Consider the following 21,865-nt stretch of genomic DNA (forward strand, 5'->3'; position numbering starts at 1 on the left):
TCCCTCGACTCTTATAACTGCCATCTGGTTTCTGTACAAATTGTAAACAGCCTTTCGCTCCCTGTATTTTACCCCTGCCACCTTCAGAATCCCCCCCCATGAACCATGGACCTTGCCGTTGGTGGGGAGGCTTGCGTGCCTCAGCGATACAGATGGCCGTACCGTAGGTGCAACCACGACGGAGGGGTATCTGTTGAGAGGCCAGACAAACGTGTGGTTCCTGAAGAGGGGCAGCAGCCTTTTCAGTAGTTGCAGGGGCAACAGTCTGGATGATTGACTGATCTGGCCTTGCAACATTAACCAAAACGGCCTTGCTGTGCTGGTACTGCGAACGGCTGAAAGCAAGGGGAAACTACAGCCGTAATTTTTCCCGAGGACATGCAGCTTTACTGTATGATTAAATGATGATGGCATCCTCTTGGGTAAAATATTCCGGAGGTAAAATAGTCCCCCATTCGGATCTCCGGGCGGGGACTACTCAGGAGGATGTCGTTATCAGGAGAAAGAAAACTGGCGTTCTACGGATCGGAGCGTGGAATGTCAGATCCCTTAATCGGGCAGGTAGGTTAGAAAATTTAAAAAGGGAAATGGATAGGTTAAAGTTAGATATAGTGGGAATTAGTGAAGTTCGGTGGCAGGAGGAACAAGACTTCTGGTCAGGTGACTACAGGGTTATAAACACAAAATCAAGTAGGGGTAATGCAGGAGTAGGTTTAATAATGAATAGGGAAATAGGAATGCGGGTAAGCTACTACAAACAGCATAGTGAACGCATTATTGTGGCCAAGATAGATACGAAGCCCACACCTACTACAGTAGTACAAGTTTATATGCCAACTAGCTCTGCAGATGATGAAGAAATTGAAGAAATGTACGATGAAATAAAAGAAATTATTCAGATAGTGAAGGGAGACGAAAATTTAATAGTAATGGGTGACTGGAATTCGAGTGTAGGAAAAGGGAGAGAAGGAAACATAGTAGGTGAATATGGATTGGGGCTAAGAAATGAAAGAGGAAGCCGCCTAGTAGAATTTTGCACAGAGCACAACTTAATCATAGCTAACACTTGGTTTAAGAATCATGAAAGAAGGTTGTATACGTGGAAGAACCCTGGAGATACTAAAAGATATCAGATAGATTATATAATGGTAAGACAGAGATTTAGGAACCAGGTTTTAAGTTGTAAGACATTTCCAGGGGCAGATGTGGACTCTGACCACAATCTATTGGTTATGACCTGTAGATTAAAACTGAAGAAACTGCAAAAATGTGAGAAATTAAGGAGATGGGACCTGGATAAACTGAAAGAACCAGAGGTTGTACAGAGTTTCAGAGAGAGCATAAGGGAACAATTGACAGGAATAGGGGAAAGAAATACAGTAGAAGAAGAATGGGTAGCTCTGAGGGATGTAGTAGTGAAGGCAGCAGAGGATAAAGTAGGTACAAAGACGAGGGCTGCTAGAAATCCTTGGGTAACAGAAGAAATATTGAATTTAATTGATGAAAGGAGAAAATATAAAAATGCAGTAAATGAATCAGGCAAAAAGGAATACAAACGTCTCAAAAATGAGATCGACAGGAAGTGCAAAATGGCTAAACAGGGATGGCTAGAGGACAAATGTAAGGATGTAGAAGCTTATCTCACTAGGGGTAAGATAGATACTGCCTACAGGAAAATTAAAGAGACCTTTGGAGAGAAGAGAACCACGTGTATGAATATCAAGAGCTCAGATGGCAGCCCAGTTCTAAGCAAAGAAGGGAAGGCAGAAAGGTGGAAGGAGTATATAGAAGGTTTATACAAGGGCGATGTACTTGAGGACAATATTGTGGAAATAGAAGAGGATGTAGATGAAGACGAAATGGGAGATACGATACTGCGTGAAGAGTTTGACAGAGCACTGAAAGACCTGAGTCGAAACAAGGCCCCCGGAGTAGACAACATTCCATTAGAACTACTGACGGCCTTGGGAGAGCCAGTCATGACAAAACTCTACCAGCTGGTGAGCAAGATGTATGAGACAGGCGAAATACCCTCAGACTTCAAGAAGAATATAATAATCCCAATCCCAAAGAAAGCAGGTGCTGACAGATGTGAAAATTACCGAACTATCAGTTTAATAAGCCACGGCTGCAAAATACTAACGCGAATTCTTTACAGACGAATGGAAAAACTGGTAGATGCGGACCTCGGGGAGGATCAGTTTGGATTCCGTAGAAATGTTGGAACACGTGAGGCAATACTGACCTTACGACTTATCTTAGAAGAAAGATTAAGAAAAGGCAAACCTACGTTTCTAGCATTTGTAGACTTAGAGAAAGCTTTTGACAATGTTGACTGGAATACTCTTTTTCAAATTCTAAAGGTGGCAGGGGTAAAATACAGGGAGCGAAAGGCTATTTATAATTTGTACAGAAACCAGATGGCAGTAATAAGAGTCGAGGGGCATGAAAGGGAAGCAGTGGTTGGGAAAGGAGTGAGACAGGGTTGTAGCCTCTCCCCGATGTTATTCAATCTGTATATTGAGCAAGCAGTAAAGGAAACAAAAGAAAAATTTGGAATAGGTATTAAAATTCATGGAGCCGAAGTAAAAACTTTGAGGTTCGCCGATGACATTGTAATTCTGTCAGAGACGGCAAAGGACTTGGAAGAGCAGTTGAACGGAATGGACAGTGTCTTGAAAGGAGGATATAAGATGAACATTAACAAAAGCAAAACGAGGATAATGGAATGTAGTCAAATTAAATCGGGTGATGCTGAGGGAATTAGATTAGGAAATGAGACACTTAAAGTAGTAAAGGAGTTTTGCTATTTAGGAAGTAAAATAACTGATGATGGTCGAAGTAGAGAGGATATAAAATGTAGACTGGCAATGGCAAGGAAAGCGTTTCTGAAGAAGAGAAATTTGTTAACATCGAATATAGATTTATGTATCAGGAAGTCGTTTCTGAAAGTATTTGTTTGGAGTGTAGCCATGTATGGAAGTGAAACATGGACGATAACTAGTTTGGACAAGAAGAGAATAGAAGCTTTCGAAATGTGGTGCTACAGAAGAATACTGAAGATAAGGTGGATAGATCACGTAACTAATGAGGAGGTATTGAATAGGATTGGGGAGAGGAGAAGTTTGTGGCACAACTTGACTAGAAGAAGGGATCGGTTGGTAGGACATGTTTTGAGGCATCAAGGGATCACAAATTTAGCATTGGAGGGCAGCGTGGAGGGTAAAAATCGTAGAGGGAGACCGAGAGATGAGTACACTAAGCAGATTCAGAAGGATGTAGGTTGCAGTAAGTACTGGGAGATAAAGCACCTTGCACAGGATAGAGTAGCATGGAGAGCTGCATCAAACCAGTCTCAGGACTGAAGACAACAACAACAACAACCTTCAGAATTTGAGAGTATTCCAGTCAACATTGTCAAAAGCTTTCTCTAAGTCTACAAATGCTAGAACCGTATGTTTGCCCTTCCTAAATCTAGCTTCTAAGATAAGTCGTAGGGTCAGTATTGTCTCACGTGTTCCTATATTTCTACGGAATCCAAACTGATCTTCCCCGAGATCGGCTTTTACTAGTTTTTCCATTACCCTGTAAAGAATTCGCGTTAGTGTTTCGCATCTGTGACTTATTAACCTGCTTTCTTTGGGATTTGGGTTTATTATATTCTTCTTGAAGTCTGAGGGTATTTCGCCTCTTTCATACATCTTGCTCACCAGATGGTAGAGTTTTGTCAGGACTGGCTCTCCCAAGGCCGTCAATAGTTCCAATGGAACGTTGTCTATTCCGGGGGGCCTTGTTTCGACTCAGGTCTTTCAGTGCTCTGTCAAACTCTTCACGCAGTATCGTATCTCCCATTTCATCTTCATCTACATCCTCTTCCATTTCCATAATATTGTCTTCAAGTACATCGCCCTTGTATAGACCCTCTATATACTCCTTCCACCTTTCTCCTTTCCCTTCTTTGCTTAGAACTGGGTTTCCATCTGGCCTTTTGATGTACATGCTAGTGGTTTTCTTATCTCCAAAGGTCTCTTTAATTTTTCTGTAGGCAGTATCTATCTTACCCTTAGTGAGATAAGCCTCTACATCCTTACATTTGTCCTCTAGCTATTGCTGCTTGGCCATTTTGCACTTCCTGTCGATCCCATTTTTGAGACGTTTGTATTCCTTTTTGCCTGCTTCATTTACTGCATTTTTATATTTTCTCCTTTCATCAATTAAATTCAATATTTCTTCTGTTACCCAAGGATTTCTACTAGCCCACGTCTTTTTACCTATTTGGTCTTCTGCTGCCTACACTACTTCATCCCTCAAAGCTACCCATTCTTCTTCTACTGTATTTCTTTCTCCAATTCCTGTCAATTGTTCCCTTATGCTCTCCCTGAAACTCTGTACAACCACTGGTTCTTGCAGTTTATCCAGGTCCCATCTTCTTAAATTCCCACCTTTTTGCAGTTTCTTCAGTTTTAATCTACAGGTCATAACCAATAGATTGTGGTCAGAGTCCACATCTGCCCCTGTAAATGTTTTACAATTTAAAACCTAGTTTCCTGTGTATGATTTACGAACTCAGAGTGTTGACTATTACACAGAAAAGAGGTACGATTGCCAATAAGCCAGAATAACTACTTTCACGTTCTTAAATTTGATTTCACTGTTCTCAAGGAATATTTATTTTTCTCTACATGATTGCTCTACGAAACGGTATTTTTTGAGTTTTAAGAAGAAAGTTGTTTTGAAATATGTAACGCCTCCCATTCTAGACGTAATGCGAACTTTTGGTCCATAAAGAAGTCTCAAAAGATGTAATCAGCCCTTCTTCGAACTTTCTTGTCTTCAACGTTTTCTATAAGGCTTCGAAATACGCCGAAGCTTTTCAAGAGTATAAAGGTGTTCAACGTTTCACTCGTTCCCAACACGGATATTCACAGAATTTTTCATAGTCTTCCGGAATACTATCCACGTACTACCCAAAATATACGTTTGTTAAGTTAAGCATTTTTAGTGTGTACTCAAGATCCCAAATACCTTCGTGTCACTTACTCAAATGTATAAATTTGGTGCAAGTGAAACTCGAGCTTTAGTCGTTCCAGCTCCCGTGACGACATTTTAATATGCAACTGATTAATGAGATCTATCATGGTATGCGGGTCAATATTCTGGAGGAAAACTATAGTAGCGAAGGAGAGAATGTTAACCACAGGAAGAAAACTTCTGTCCACCGCTGGAAGATCAGTTGGGCTTGCTGGTGACTAGGAACTCCAACGTCACGCAGCTGATATGATAGATCCCTCAGGGAAGTAAAGGGCAGAGCGTGAAGGAAGGCTAGCATCCACTCCATACGTCTACCGTAAAGTCTTTTCTGAGATTTGGAGGAGGTTCTGCCGGTGTTTGTTGAGCGGTCTACGTGCATCCGGCTGCTAATTGTAGCTTATGTTGACAGTAATGCCTCTGTCTCCTGAACTTGAGCATACAAATGGCTGAATTGAGAGGAAGCCAGATTTCTGTAACACTATTCTTGGAATTCCTATTGCGGTCGTCTGGTTTCGAGCCCAGTGCAGAGTTTAATCCAGAGGCTTAGAGGATTCATTGAGGAGCTTGGATGCTGATTTCTCAAGGAGTGGAGGACTGCAGGATGCCCCCTTAACGCGTCACGTGTGCGCTATGTGCACCAAGCGGCAATGTGGTTGGAAGAGAATGTGTAGTGAGCTCTTCCACTTTTTTATCATAGAGAATTGAGTACACATGTCGAGGAGGGGAGCATATAAGTCCTACCATTTCTTCAGGACAGTAATCGTTAATTGCTGACGTGATAACGAAATTATTAATACCACATTATTGAAGTACTTGAGGGTCAATGGAGAGAGATCCCAGAACTTCTATCGCTTGAATCAAGCCTGCAGACTGCGCTGTTGTATTTGACGTCGAAATGCATGTTTCCAAACTCCGCATTACGTTGCAAGTGTCAGTTGTGGGTAGAATAGTGTTGTGTGTAGTTGTGAACACATTAACTCGGACCAAAGTGAATTTGAGCGAGGGCAAATTGTTGGTGCTCGTATGTTGTGTGCTTCGGTAACCAACAGAGCCGAAGCGTTTGGTTTTTCAAGAGGCACTGTGTCGAAGAATTATACCGCATTCAGGGAAAGCGGAAAAAATACTGTACTCTAAGTCACAACGCGGCCGATACTATCGTCTGAGTGATATCGACGGGTTGTCATTTAAGAGGCCAGCGATGAAATATAAGGGTTCACATCCTAAGAGTGAAAGATGACAGGGGTGTGATGATGATTTGGGCAGCCATATCATGGTCCCTTTGTTGCTATGCAAGGTCGCATTACTAACAATGATTGTGTGACAATTTTGGCCGATCAGATCCATCCATTGCAAATCAACGAAGACCGTGGTATTAAAGAATGAGTACGAAATTTTGAAAACACTCTCTATGATGGCTGCTGCGACTTGCCCATATGAACGCCAGTGGATGCCAGGGTTGGGATTTGTTTAAGAAACAATTCCTTGCTTTCACTGTTTGATTAGTTGTTAGTGTTGTCTTATAGTAATATCAGAAAACTGAGTCCACTTCGATCCAATACACCTTGTTATTCGTTTATTTCTTTATTCTCCCAAACTAGTTTCGGCGACGAATGTCACCACCATCAGTAGGTTTTTTAAAATCTAAAACATGCAGAAAATAGCATGGTTATAGGGGAACACAGTAGCCCGTTATTACATTTTTACTATTCGTTTTTTAAAATATTGTGTTCATATGGACACTTCTATACTACCTTATTTACTGTATGTTACAGCATGTTTAAAGCAATTATTGTCGCGCTCTAAGACATATTTTCTGTGCACTTTTTGTTTCTGTTGCCGTTTTTTACTTACGAACATCATGTCATCTGCAAACATGTGAGCAGCTGTTAGTTATTTTCTGTGCACTTTTTGTTTCTGTTGTCGTTTTTTACTTACGGACATCATGTCATCTGCAAACATGTGAGCAGCTGTTAGTTACTAACGGCTGCTTACATGTTTGTAGATGACATGATGTTCGTTAAGTAAGAAAGGACAACAGAAACAAAAAGTGCACAGAAAATATGTCTCAGACAGCGACAATAATTGCTTTAAACATGCTGTAACATACAATAAATAAGGTAGTATAAAAGGGTCCACATGACTACAGTATTTTAAAATACGAATAGTAAAAATGTAATAATTTGCTACTGTGTTTGTATAACCATGCTATTTTGTGCATGTTTTAGATTAAAAAATTGTGATATTTATCGACGAAACTAGTTTGGAAGAATAAAGAAATAAACGAATAACAAGATGTTTAACATCAAGGCGGACTCAATTTTCTGATATTACTGTTTTCTATGCAAACACGGACCAAATGGAAGAGCTCCTAGATAAAATCATTGTGTTGTCTTATATCCATATAGGTTTGTGGCTTGGCAACGACCATCACATTTGGTAGTGAATTTATTGTTTTTTTTTCATATGTTGTAGAGTGCGACTGATTTTGTCTGTGATACAAAGACTATTTTATCGCCTTCGAACGCACACGGAAATGATAGAACATAATTCGACGCAGAACGCGTTCTAGAACTAAATACTTTCCAGTGTTACACAACGAAAAAAATGTGAACCCAAGTTTTTCCGAAGGTAATACAGAAATAATGAATGAAAGTTAGATGTCGGAGCATTTTCTGAATTTGATTCCTCTAGAATTCATTATTCACAAGGAAATGGAACAAGATATATGTGAAATACAAACGGCCAATGATGATAATTATTATTGTGGCATATTTACTAACAGGAAGATATCCAAAAGACTACTTTCATACCTGTCTCACAAACTGACAATTCAGACTTACAAACTGAAGAATGTTTGTTCTTTATCCGAGTTTACAGATGCGAATGTATTAATCAACAAAAACATAATTAAAAATTAGATCTTAAAATCTACAATACAAATAGTTAAGAAGTTAATGCGCTAGAAATCCTGCAGTTTACTTTTCGTACTTACACACACATAGATATCTGCTCTACGTAGCCTTCACACTAGATACTGCGGAGACTGCATTATCTGAAACAAAACATACGTAAATTAGAATTTCTTCCATAAATATAGTCATCAATTCGTATATTCATGCGTTGTTTTCATTCTTTTACCTCGACTTACAAACATATAAATGACACTTTTCTGAGAGACCCAGTTCTCAGGAAGGAACAATCACTGCTTCAAGGCCGAAATATAATCGTCCACAGCCGTACAAAACCGTTACTTCATACTACCCATATACTATAATTGTAGCAGACGAAGCACAGAACAGATTTGAAAGAGAAATACTGAGTGGTTGCCATCTGCACCTTGCTACAAAATATTGTCAACTACTAAATCTGAATAACAGCTGCAATAGCTCTGGAGTTCTGGGAAACAAGAAAGATTGGAGTAAAAATTGAATAAGGTGTTACAATATCAATGCAGGTAAACGTGTCACATGCAAACCAGTAACATCGCAGTCTGTCAATGCTGTCTGCAGATGACCGACAGCTGCATGTTGGAGCGCAGGACACCCACTTGCGCAGTGATTAAATTCAGCGATTTGGGCAGTTAACAGGTTCTGACTCTCATCATGGGAACTACTATCTTAATCAGACCGATCGAGGTGGCGCAGTGATTTGCACAAAGGAATCGCATTCGGGAGGACGACAGTTCAAACCCACGTCATCCTTATTTCGGTTTTCCGTGATTTACATATATCTCTTCAGGCAAATGCCGGGAAGTTTACCAAAGTCAAACATGGAACAGGTATCTAGCGCATACTGTGCTCAAACATGCAGTTGATTAAAACAAGGGATTTTCTTCGGATGACCATTTGTTTTAATTTGCGAGTGACTAACTAGTTTTTATATAAAAGAAAAGCCATTCATGAGATACAGTCGTCTGGGCAGCACATTAAACAGAGAAATTGTTCTACAACTACAATTGATCTGGAAGTATTCAGGAAAGATCGAAATCCGTGATCATTGTAAAAACACCTGCAGCAACAGACTTTATTAAAATATATGACAGATATAGAAAAAGTTACGAATTGATTTTAGTACACTTCAAAAGTACAGATTTAGAGATAAAAAAACTGTACAGCCCTCTTGCACATAAAGGAAGCACATGCCTTATACAGTGATCACTTCGGCTTATTATTGAAGTGTTGTACAGTTACCACGAATAATCATTGTAACACAGGCCGAAATTATAATTAGGCTCATTTCTAAAGCTTCTATAACAGCAATGGCATGTTAAACTGCATTTATATTTATCCATTTTATCAAGTAAACGTATCTATACGAAATGTTCCTGAAGATGAACTACTACTTTATTTCAGCTTTCTTATTTTATCAGATACGGTAATTTTTTCTTTAAATCAAGGAAATTCCAGGCGATACAGCTCACAGTAGATGTTTTTATTAAGAAATTGAGACATTTGTGGTTCAGACTATCTAGCCATTTTCCTATACTCTATGTGTGTTATAGCTGCCCAAGCGACGATTATACGGCTGCGATACTTTACTTTCATGTGAGGAGAATTGTAACTGCAGAACGAATTTTAAAGTAAGTTACTAGACACACAAGTAGCTTCTAAAATGAATTCTTCAGTTGTTATGCTCAGTTATATCATCTTTAGTAAATCTGAGAACGTATTTATTTAGAGATCATTTTTGTCTCAGGCATCTATCCCGTCTCGTAGACATTTTTAGGTATTGGTTAAGTAGAAACTTGACAGTATTTTTTTTGTCCATTTACACCGAACGAGTCTGATCGTAAATATACTGTATCTCCTATGATTTCGTCTTCGACGCGATATTAGACCCTAATCCTTCTAATTTATTTTATTTATTGGCACTACTATAGTTTCATGCATAAATATGAAGGAGCAGTCAAGGGAAAAACTTTATCACTGCACCGCTAAATGCTGAAAGCTACTCCGAAAGTGGCTCAGCATCGTTTTCAGTGTCACAAAATTTCACACCAACTGGGAGAGCTTCGCTTCTCGTACGTCAGCTCTACATTTAAGTTCCTATATTTTTCATATGGATAACGGAGAGCTTCATTCTTATTCAACACAGCATGGAATTATTTCCGCTGTGCGACGCAACGGCAAAAGACAAATCATATTCGAAAGGGCCTATAGTATCAACAGTTGTTCCCAATGTACTATGGTCGTATGGTATAGGGCACCTAGGTAAATCAGTTCGAAACCGGTCTTGGTGAAACGAGTAATGTTGTATTAATACTCATCTATCTGTCTGGTGACGACTGAAAAGATAATTGATATTATTACTTCGTAACAGGTACTGTGAACGTGTCACTTTTTATCAAAGGAGCTATACTTGAAGAGCCAGATTACCTGTATTACGATACAGAAAGTGACACAATACATACTAATTAACTTTTCACCAGGATTTACTAAGGTCGGTTATACAAGAAATCGAAGATGGTCTTATGGCGCACCACATCAGATTTGTATGTGACTCACCATTTCTTAATGTTCTAGCAATATTTCATACATAGAAACTTTCTTTTGGTGGAACGTGTATTCGTATCTATTACTTACATTGAAGGTAATGTTGAGTTTCATCTACTGATTAATTTTGCTTTTAGATGCTTTGGTCAGTTTGGTACACTATCAGATCTTATAAAAACATATAGAACTACAGGTGACCTGATTGTTAACTGCATTTTACTTTCTACTATTGAATATTATTCATTATGACATCAGAGAAAAATGAGCTATTCCTAGTAACGATAAACATGTCTCTAGAGAACAGCCGTCGAGAATTAGTTTGTCTACCGCTACTGCTGTCAGCATTATGAATGACTTTGTAACATGCATTTTACCCGTATCAATATTATACAACTTACCTTGGTACGTTCTGTTGTTAAAGGGATTTGGTTGGTTGATTTGAGTGAGGGAACCAAACAGTGAGGTCACCGGTCCAGTGGGATTAGGGGAGGGTTGAAAAGGAGGTCGGCAGTGCTCTTTCAGAGGAACCATCCCAGCATTTGCCTGAAGCGAGTTAGGAAAATCCTGGAATACGTAAATCAGGGTGGCCGGACGCGAGTTTGAACCGTCGTCCTCCCAAATGCGAGTCCAGTTTGCTGACCACTGCGTCATCTCGCTCTGTTTTAAAGGGATTTGTGAGTCAAATTTGTGTTTCTCAAAGTTTACCCACTGTTTCGGAAGGTAAACTGTAGATGGCATACCTTTTCTTATGTAATTTCAGTACGCAAATCTCTGTAACCGGTGGTACGCTGTTGAGGTTACTGAAACCTTAGCAGGACCCGAGGATTCTCGTCGCCCACAGACCGCAGATTCCGCCTGCGGTATTAGGGAGAAGTTATAGTATTGTGGTCTGGAATTCGAGATGCAAGCTCTGAGAGAGCGAAGCTTTGCCGATATGGAATGCTGCTCACGGAAATCTCGACAGTTTGGACACTGAGCAATATCCGGCTTGCCCCGACTGCAACGACGGGAGATCCAATCTTGCTGACGCAGCTGCTGTAGCCGCGGCTCCCGGAGATACGCAGTAGAGGAGTTGTTGAGAGCTCCTGTGAGCGCGACGTTCATATGCTATATATTTACACTTTTCGGTGACGACTTTCTGTCTGTTAACACAAGAATGAGTCAAGCTGTCAACGTCTAATGTTTCTACAACCGTTCTAATCATTTGACGTAGGCTATCGACAGGGTTTAGTAGTACACTAAACATTTGTTCTTTCATCCTAGTGACTGTACGCACTTAGAAAAGCAGAAGAACAAAATGTGAAATACAGTTTACTTTCTGGTTACTGTTGAAAATAAAAAAAATAATTTTAGAAGACGAAGTGTTCTGGCAAATGGTTTATATTAGTAAAAGAACGAACTTGCTTCCTCAATTGAGTACAAGCGTATCTTTACAGGTCTGCGCATAGCTGTAGATCTGGCATCGAAGATGCTAGAAAAATGGAGTCAGTTGAAACGGGAACGTCGTTTGAAGTGAAAAATAGTTTAACTCCTTATGTTTTCCCCATTTGTCAAATTGGACCCAGGAGAATTCTGTTTACCTAAATAAATGCAACATTTAGGTACCGGTGAGTTATGTGGGATTCCCCTACTAAATTCACTTGTTGAACCGCAAAAACATTACGGTAAGAGGTAAGTCTTTTCCTGCATCAAACTTGATTCCGTTGTCTTCTAAAGTTGATTCTATCAAGGCGAAAGGGGAGGAGATGAAAGTTGATTTGCGGGCACATGGTCATCAGCTATACGTCCTATATACGTACATCTCTATTCCACAAGCGAACTTGGTGCAATGAAGATGAATAATTCAATGAGGTCACTGGACAGAGTAGTCTAAAATCAGAAGAACTTCATGCCTGCCATCGACTGTACCAATTTATTAGTTGTTTACCACCCGTTTCCGTCGTAACTATTATTTTCTCATCAAGAAAAACAGCTGTACATTGATGGATCTGCATCTTTCTATTAGATAAACTCAAAAGCATTAGTATCATAAGATGTTTATGGAGAGACGTATAACAGGCCATAATTTCAATATCAGCACAGAATTGACTCCACTATGACCCATAGTGAGATCACTTTTGTTCTGGTGTGACATTGGCGGTAAGGTTTGTAAGCATTTTATAATTCTGATAGTTTTCAATTTATCCAAGAGAAAGTTCAACTGCAGATCCATTTAATGTCCACCTTTCTTTCTTCCTGTGAAGATGGTGACTATGACGGAAAATCGTAGAAAATCCATATACTTGTCCCAACATTAAGAGGAACAGCACTTCAGCCGCCTACGGGCACTGAAAGAGACCAGTGAAAAAGGTTAAAAATCTGTTTTGGACCAAGACTCGAACTCGGATGTCCCGATTCTCTAGAAGGGTGGGCTTAAACGCTTCACCTTCACGGCAGACCCAAATGCTCAACCTGTCACTAGCAAAGAGGGCTCGCTTTGATCAGCGTCACTGCTCACTGCATTCTCCAAGTCCGACAAGGGTTGGGAAGTTATGGTGGATCCGTACTGAATGTCCCTTCAGCCATCTTTGCTCAGATATCTACTGAAACGTGGTGGCTGTCTTGTAAGACTGCTGAGCTCGAGTCCGAGTTCGGCACAGATTCTTAAGCTTCACGGCTGATTTATTTCAATGCCTGTAAGTGGCTGAAGCCTCGTTTCTCGTTATATTGTGTCTTTACGGCCACTGTACTACCTCTGATGTCTGTTTTGTCACACATCTCAAACAGAACAAACACGACGTTTCAGTATATACACTCCTGGAAATGGAAAAAAGAACACATTGACACCGGTGTGTCAGACCCACGATACTTGCTCCGGACACTGCGAGAAGGCTGTACAAGCAATGATCACACGCACGGCACAGCGGACACACCAGGAACCGCGGTGTTGGCCGTCGAATGGCGCTAGCTGCGCAGCATTTGTGCACCGCCGCCGTCAGTGTCAGCCAGTTTGCCGTGGCAGACGGAGCTCCATCGCAGTCTTAAACACTGGTAGAATGCCGCGACAGCATGGACGTGAACCCTATGTGCAGTTGACGGACTTTGAGCGAGGGCGTATAGTGGGCATGCGGGAGGCTGGGTGGACGTACCGCCGAATTGCTCAACACGTGTGGCGTGAGGTCTCCACAGTACATCGATGTTGTCGCCAGTGGTCGGCGGAAGGTGCACGTGCCCGTCGACCTGGGACCGGACCGCAGCGACGCACGGATGCACGCCAAGACCGTAGGATCCTACGCAGTGCCGTAGGGGACCGCACCGCCACTTCCCAGCAAATTAGGGACACTGTTGCTCCTGGGGTATCGGCGAGGACCATTCGCAACCGTCTCCATGAAGCTGGGCTACGGTCCCGCACACCGTTAGGCCGTCTTCCGCTCACGCCCCAACATCGTGCAGCCCGCCTCCAGTGGTGTCGCGACAGGCGTGAATAGAGGGACGAATGGAGACGTGTCGTCTTCAGCGATGAGAGTTGCTTCTGCCTTGGTGCCAATGATGGTCGTATGCGTGTTTGGCGTGGTGCAGGTGAGCGCCACAATCAGGACTGCATACGACTGAGGCACACAGGGCCAACACTCGGCATCATGGTGTGGGGAGCGATCTCCTACACTGGCCGTACACCTCTGGTGATCGTCGAGGGGACACTGAATAGTGCACGGTACATCCAAACCGTCATCGAACCCATCGTTCTACCATTCCTAGACCGGCAAGGGAACTTGCTGTTCCAACAGGACAATGCACGTCCGCATGTATCCCGTGCTACTCAACGTGCTCTAGAAGGTGTAAGTCAACTACCCTGGCCAGCAAGATCTCCTTATCTGTCCCCCATTGAGCATGTTTGGGACTGGATGAAGCGTCGTCTCACGCTGTCTGCACGTCCAGCACGAACGCTGGTCCAACTGAGGCGCCAGGTGGAAATGGCATCGCAAGCCGTTCCACAGGACTACATCCAGCATCTCTACGATCGTCTCCATGGGAGAATAGCAGCCTGCATTGCTGCGAAAGGTGGATATTCACTGTACTAGTGCCGACATTGTGCATGCTCTGTTGCCTGTGTATATGTGCCTGTGGTTCTGTCAGTGTGATCATGTGATGTATCCGACCACAGGAATGTGTCAATAAAGTTTCCCCTTCCTGGGACAATGAATTCACGGTGTTCTTATTTAAATTTCCAGGAGTGTATGTGAGCGATGACAGGTCTAGATACTTTCAGAGTGGCTGCACCATATATTCTGAACCTCTGCGGGATTTAATGAATGCAGTTGGGCTAACGGAAAGGTGCGCTACTTGCATTGAACAGGTTGAGAACTCTGGTCGCCCTTGAAGCGTGTCTAGATTGCTGACGCGATTAGGGCAACCATTCTAGAGAAGCCGACCATCCTGATTCGAGTCCCGGTCGGCCGCAGACCTTCACCACCGATTTATTTCAAGGCCCGTTGGTGGATGAAGTCCTGTTTCTCTTAATAGCGTGTTTTTACTGCCGAAGTGGCGTCTGTTCTGTCGGACGAGTCCGCAAAATAGACGACAAATTTCAATACTCATATATCCATCTGTATGTCTTTATGTTCCACGTCACCTCCTAAAGTAGTGGATCGATCTGAAGTAGACTTGTTATACGCATCACTTTCTGTTGGCAAAGAAGCGCTGTGGAGGATAAGAACCACCTACCGTTCAAAATATTACTGGTTGGGATGAAAAGTAAGTGTAACCCACAAAGTGCAAATACGTAGATGTCACTCATCCTGTAACCCAGAATACAATCACTTTGTCATTTGCAACAAAACTGACACATAATTTCAAACCATTAGGAAACTTTTTCGGTGACATTTCCCACAATGCGATGCAAGGCCAGAAAAACACTTATTACATTTTCGCTACTCATGTCGTAAGGCTGCCGCATCAAGCATGACACTTTGTATCTTCTTTGCTACTATACTCACGACAGATTTTGCAGACAGTATTCACATACAACACTGAATTCACATGCAAAAATATACCATTGTACGACACAATTCAGGACACACACGCCATAAACACTGAAATGCGTGAAAACGAAACTATAATAAAAATGAATGAAATATGTTAAATACACAGATGAAATACGATAATGTATGTGAAAAATGTATGATATTTACGTACATGTCTGTGGACGTGGGTTAAAAGCTCCACCTAATTGCCCAGATAGTTTTTAACCAAACTTGGTACACATGTTACATAATATTTTAAAAGAATGTGTGTAGGTAAGAACCAACCTGTTGTTTTCGTGGGGTGTTGACAGAACTGGGGAAGGCGAAAGTGGATGATAGAAACGAGGAAGGAGGGGATAGACATTTGGGGAAGAGCAGCAAATGCGCAGAGAGATCAGGAGGAGGAAGGGAGAAGGGACAACGCCAGGTGGAGATGGACAGAGAGAAGGGAAGGAGAAGATGGACACAAAGGGGGTAGAAGAAAATAAACAGAGAGGGACCAGATGGGCAGAAAGAGGAGGAGGAGAAGATAGGTGGATGAGAGGAGGAGATGAAGAGGTGAAGGGGGGAGATGGACAGAGTGGTCGAGTGAAAGACGTGGACAAAGAGATGGGGAGAAGATCGACAGGCTACAGGAGAAGATACAGGGAGGTGAGTACGAAATAGACAGTGGGAAGATAAAGTATAGAGAGGAGAGGAGGAGGCGACGGACAGAGATAGGGGTGAGGAGGAAATGGATACAGAATGAGGAATTCGGAAGAAGACATAGAGAAAGGGGAGTAAGGAGAAGGGTAGAAGGCGAAGGAGTTATAGAACTTTGGAATAAATACATACCCTAGCAACACTGGGTACACATCTAGTAAATAATAAATTTGTATTGCCGATGACAAACATGTAATTATTCAAGAAATGTCAGCTACTAATGGAGAATTTATAGGCCAGCCAAGAAATTGAAGCCAATTCTAATATCAAAAGGAGAAAAAAGTTGTGTGATTGAATCTCATTTTTATTAGTGTTATGTAATTATTGCTACAGCCGAAAAAGTTGCAAGTACAGTAGACCTGTAGCTGTGACAACTACAGCCATAGCCTGGGACTGATAACGGTGTATCTGTCGTATGATTCCCCCAGCACCTCCATCACTATACACATATTTGGTCTCGATTTTTTGCCAACATATCTGGTCTCGGAATTTGCTACAATGGCTACGCGGTTGAGATTTCCACCACAATGTGAAGATTCACAAACGTTACGTCAGTGGCCCTAAAGAGAGTTTCAGAGTACTGGACTTATGTTTTCTGCCATGGCACAGATAAGTCAAAAAATGTACAATTACTGTTCCATTTAATAACAAGAAGTGTTTGCTTTAATACAAAGACTGATACAATTCAATAAATTATAATAAACCCTGCCAATATGCTTTTAACGTACAGAAATCATTCTCATCTAGGTGTACATTTCTCAATGAAATAATAATAATAATTCCTCGCACAGTACAGAACTGAATTACGTTTTAAAACGACTAGGAACCTGTGTGAAATGTAACAGGGCGCTTTTGATATTGTAGTGTGTAGAATAGTTTACAACCTATCAAAATCAACGCTAGCGTTAGACCTTGCTGACTGGAAAATAAGGTTATGTTTCCCTCTTGTTAGCAATAAGAGTCCTACTTTGAAGCTGATGTATTAAAAGGAAGAAAAGTTAATATTAGTGTCCAAACGAATAGTTTTTGTTCTCAAAAAGCGTCTCGTATGGTGGATTTGATTCGTTTCCATTGTTGGTGAAACTTCACCTGAAAGTTGTCTGCCACAATCAAAACTTTCTGTACTGTTTTCAGAAGCGCAGACATTCTTCCCAGATATATTCTGCATAGAGCAATCGATCTCAGGAAGCATGACTGTCTTTGACACACTGAGTAGGAGTTGCTGGAAAAGTGTCGGAAGCTAATGAGAAGAGATGGCGCAGTGCGTCTCTCTGAGGACGTTTGCCTGAATGCACAAAGAAGTGTCTAGTTCAGGGATGGCGAAACTCTGCACATCTACGGGCAACTTTTTACAATAAAATTTTTAATACAGTCGTGGTGTGCCATCGAACTAATCGTTGAACTAAATTTCTATACCACAAATTACTCTTATTTTTTTGCTCACCCTCTGCATGTTTTCCCATATGATAGTGCATGAATGCACGCAAATTTAAGATTTGATAGTGCATTGAATTTTGGGCTATAGTGGTTAGCAAAAAGTTAAATACACGGATCAAAAAAAGTTTTGCATCACTCCAGTTCCCAGAACTCCTGAAGATAGACGTTGACTGTGGGTATTGTATCGGACAAACAGCCCATTTGGCTGTTCAGAGATGTCACTAAACCCGCCCAAAGATGTAAACAGACATGCACGACCAGAGCGTATTAGACGGTTAAAATGGCTCTGAGCACTATGGGACTCAACTGCTGTGGTCATTAGTCTCCTAGAACTTAGAACTACTTAAACCTAACTAACCTAAGGACATCACACACATCCATGCCCGAGGCAGGATTCGAACCTGCGACCGTAGCAGTCGCACGGCTCCGGACTGCGCGCCTAGAACCGCGAGACCACCGCGGCCGGCTATTAGACGGAGGGAATCCGACAGCCCATCAGTTCCAATCATTCCACCAGAAAGGAGGTACATGGCTCGTGTTGTCTGTAGTTTAGCCATGCCTAGATGGCCAATATCGCGGTTCTATCGTGTCCGAATTGTTACTTTGTGCCAGGAAGGGCTTTCAACAAGGGAAGTGTGCAAGCGTCTCGGAATAAACCAAAGCGATGATGTCGTTCCGACACGGAGGAGATACAGAAAGACAAGAAATGTCGATGACATGCATCGCTCAGACAGCCCAAGGGCTGCTACTGAAAAGGACAGCCAAGGGCTGCTACTGAAAAGGATGACCGCTACCTACGGATTATGGCTCGGAGGAACGCTGACAGCAACGCCACCTTGTTGAATAATGCTTTCAGTCACAGGACGTCATGTTACAACTCAAGCTGAGTGCAATAGGCTGCATGATGTGTGACTTCACTCCCGACGTCCATGGCGAGGTTCATCTTTGCAACCACGACTCCATGCTGAACGGTGGAAATGGACAGAATAGCATGTCGAATGGATCGCTCAGGACTGGCATCAAGATCTTTCCTCTTATGAGTGTCGCATATCCCGTCAACCAGACAATCTTCGGAGACGTGTTTGGAGGCAAACTGGTCAGACTGGACGCCTTAGACACATTGTCCAGCAAGGGTGAGTTTCTCAGATTTTTGTGGTGGCATTATGTAGGGCCGACGTACGCCACTGGTGGTCATGGAGGGCGTCGTAACGGCTGTATGATACGTGAATTCCATCCTCCGACCGATAGTGCACCCATATCGGCAGCATATTGGCGAGGCATTCGTCTTCATGGACGACAATTTGTGTCCCCATCGTGCACATCTTGTGAATGACTTCCTTCGTTATAACGACATCTCACGACTAGAGTGGCCAGCATGTTCTCCAGACATGAACCCTATCGAACACACCTGCGATAGATTGAGAGGGGCTGTTTATGGATGACGTAACCCAACAAACACTCTGAGGGATCTACGGCGAATCGCCGTTGAGGAGAGGGACAATCTGGATCAACAGTATCTTGATGAACTTGTGGATATTATGCCACGACGAATACAGGCATGCATCAATGCAAGAGGACGTGCTACTGGGTATTAGAGGTACCGGATTGCACAGCAGTCTTTCTCTTACTGTATAGTGGTACAACGTGCAATGTGTTGTTTTCATGAGCAATAAACAGGGCGGAAACGGTGATTGTATGGGTCTCTATTGTAATTTTTCTGTGCAGGTTTCGGAACTCTCGGAACAGAGGTGATGGAAAACGTTTTTTGATGTGTGTATTTCCAAATTAATACTCCTTATTTGAAACCAGACAAATAACTTTTATACAAAAATAATAAAACAAATACTTTTAGTTTATTTGACTGAAAATTTAACGTGACTTCTGCTGTTACAAATTTGATGCCAGTTAATTTATATCAGGATCATAATTCGTAACTTTTAGCAGAATGCAAGCCAAACTTGAGTCATGTGACAAAAGATTTCTTATCGAGTCCTTAATATTATTCATCTCAGGAATTAATGACGAAAATATTTTCAAGATACCTGACTACAGCTTCCTTAAACAACTAGTTGGGTCTGGAACTGAATTCTACGTTACCATAATTTAAATGACGGAACTGATACTCTAATTGCCTAATATTATTTCTAATTCGTTTATTTGCAGTTCTTTTCTTGTTTCGATAAATTTTTGAATGCATATTGAACTAGACCGGGAATCAACCATCTGCATTTCAGTTTCTTTAATTTTAAACAAATCAAATTTACCCAAGTTCAGTTTATTCAGCGAAATCACTCCAGGACGGATAATAAATTTTACTATTCCCAGCAGCTCCAATAACTGAGAAAATCTCTATGAAAATCCTTCAGTTAGAGAATCTATTATTGAAGAAAACTCCTCACTGACTTTTTCTTGGTGTGGCTCTTCGTGTAAATTCAAATCGCTGTTGATTTTTTATTCTTATTTGGGAAATACTTGTGCTTTAGGGAACAGTATCGTTATTAAAAATTTGCAGTTTAGCCTCAAAAGCGCGATTAATATGTATCATTACAAAAACTGTTTAGTTTGTGTCTTGAAGATTAACGTTCAAATCATTGAAACGCTTCACCTCCTCGCAAAAAACATCAATTTTGTAACCCATGTAACATTCATTGCTATTGCACAGTTTTTCCCTCATTTTGTAAAAACAGCATGATTTCTTCCAAACAATCCACGAATATTTGAAGAACGTGCCGCGACTCAACCAGCATGCATTGTTATACAATTGTATGCCATTTTACACCGAGCTGACTCACCTAAATATTTTTCTAACTCTCTTTAAATGGACGCATGAAGCGATATAAGGTTTTTGCGACTACGACCAATGCATAATCAAAAGAAGTAAAACCACTCTTTGCACAAAAGGTTGTTGTATGATGTAACAGAATTCAAAAATAGGAAACCCATAGTGGGCTTGGAATAAACAAATAACACCATTTTCTTGCTCACTTTATTGGGTGCACCATCAATTGTTATCGAAACAGTTTTTCTTTGGTCTGTTTTTTTTTTTCAGTAAGCGCTTTTTTAACCGCTGTACAAATATATGTCACCCTAGTACAGGACTTGTAATTTTTTTTTTGTTCTCTTACATTTTACGCCTGTTTTTCATTGTGTTTCTATCCGAACTTGAAATGAGCACAGGTGCCTTACATACTTCAACGTTAGAATGTTATGTCGTTTCTTAAATGGTAGCAGATTTAAAGCTGGATCAACCACACGATGGTTCATCTATGGTGATTGGCATTTAAGGAAAAGTTTTTGTTCCTGTACCAGAATATCACGGAAATGTAGTTATAGTGGCACAATGTGTATTTTCTATGGCTGAGACCGGCCAAATGTGAGGAATTAGTTCATTTTATTCGAAAAAGTCGTTTCAGAAAAATAATACGGTGTGTCGAAAACGTTATCTTGCTCAGCATTTGGTTATTTACGTTTCATTTCTATTCTGCGTGGTTATTAACTAAACGTGTTGAGACTACGAGTGGTACACATTCCGCCAAGATATTTCTCCTGATAAATAGAAAGTGTGTCCGCATTAGTAACAAATGTATGAATATTCATGGTGAATAGCCAAGCAGCCATTTTATCATTTGCAGCGATCAGGTTTGCAGTCTAGTAGAGTGCTCTCAACTGATCAACGGTCATGCAATATCTTTTGCGTAAGAGATTCGTCTGTGGAAGACGCAAAGTTAGCGGAATTGCCATTCGTTACATATACCTGAACCTTACATATACACCAACAACGCCCGATGACTGTTACAGCCAGCCCACATTATTACGTTATCTGCAGTAATCGTGAATGGAGACGTTAATGTCGTTCAGGTCTTTACGGTGCGTTCAGCAATGTAGCGGTACCGCCTTTCCAAGAGTTTATCCTATAAATTTTCGTGAAGCCGGAGACATATTAACTGAGAAGAATGCAGGAGCCTTCTCTTATAGTATAGAGAAAAATGCCTCAGAAAATCCTTTTACCGCAGCACTGTGGGTGCTTCGCAGCTTCGCAACAGCACTTCCCCACACAATATGAACAACATTTTGCTCTGGATCATTAGTTTCACAAGCTGCGACATCGTCGAGGAAAAACAGTGAGCAGTGTATACGATAAGTTTCCTTTAATTTACGTCTAATGTACACTAGGACTTTGTTTTTATGAAACAGATCTGATGA

The 21,865-nt window shown here is 41.3% G+C and overlaps 1 protein-coding gene across 1 annotated transcript in view; it reads right to left on the bottom strand.

Moving 5' to 3' along the window:
• The window catches only part of LOC126273366 (uncharacterized), an 809,762-nt gene that overhangs the window by 427,770 nt on the left and 360,127 nt on the right, over window positions 1–21,865 (bottom strand). The window contains exon 2 of the mRNA XM_049976915.1: window positions 8,024–8,083. The gene's annotated coding sequence lies outside the window, so the exon portion shown is untranslated. The remainder of the gene's footprint in view (window positions 1–8,023; window positions 8,084–21,865) is intronic.

This window comes from Schistocerca gregaria, chromosome 5 (assembly GCF_023897955.1).
Source record: "Schistocerca gregaria isolate iqSchGreg1 chromosome 5, iqSchGreg1.2, whole genome shotgun sequence".
Taxonomy (NCBI): domain Eukaryota; kingdom Metazoa; phylum Arthropoda; class Insecta; order Orthoptera; family Acrididae; genus Schistocerca; species Schistocerca gregaria.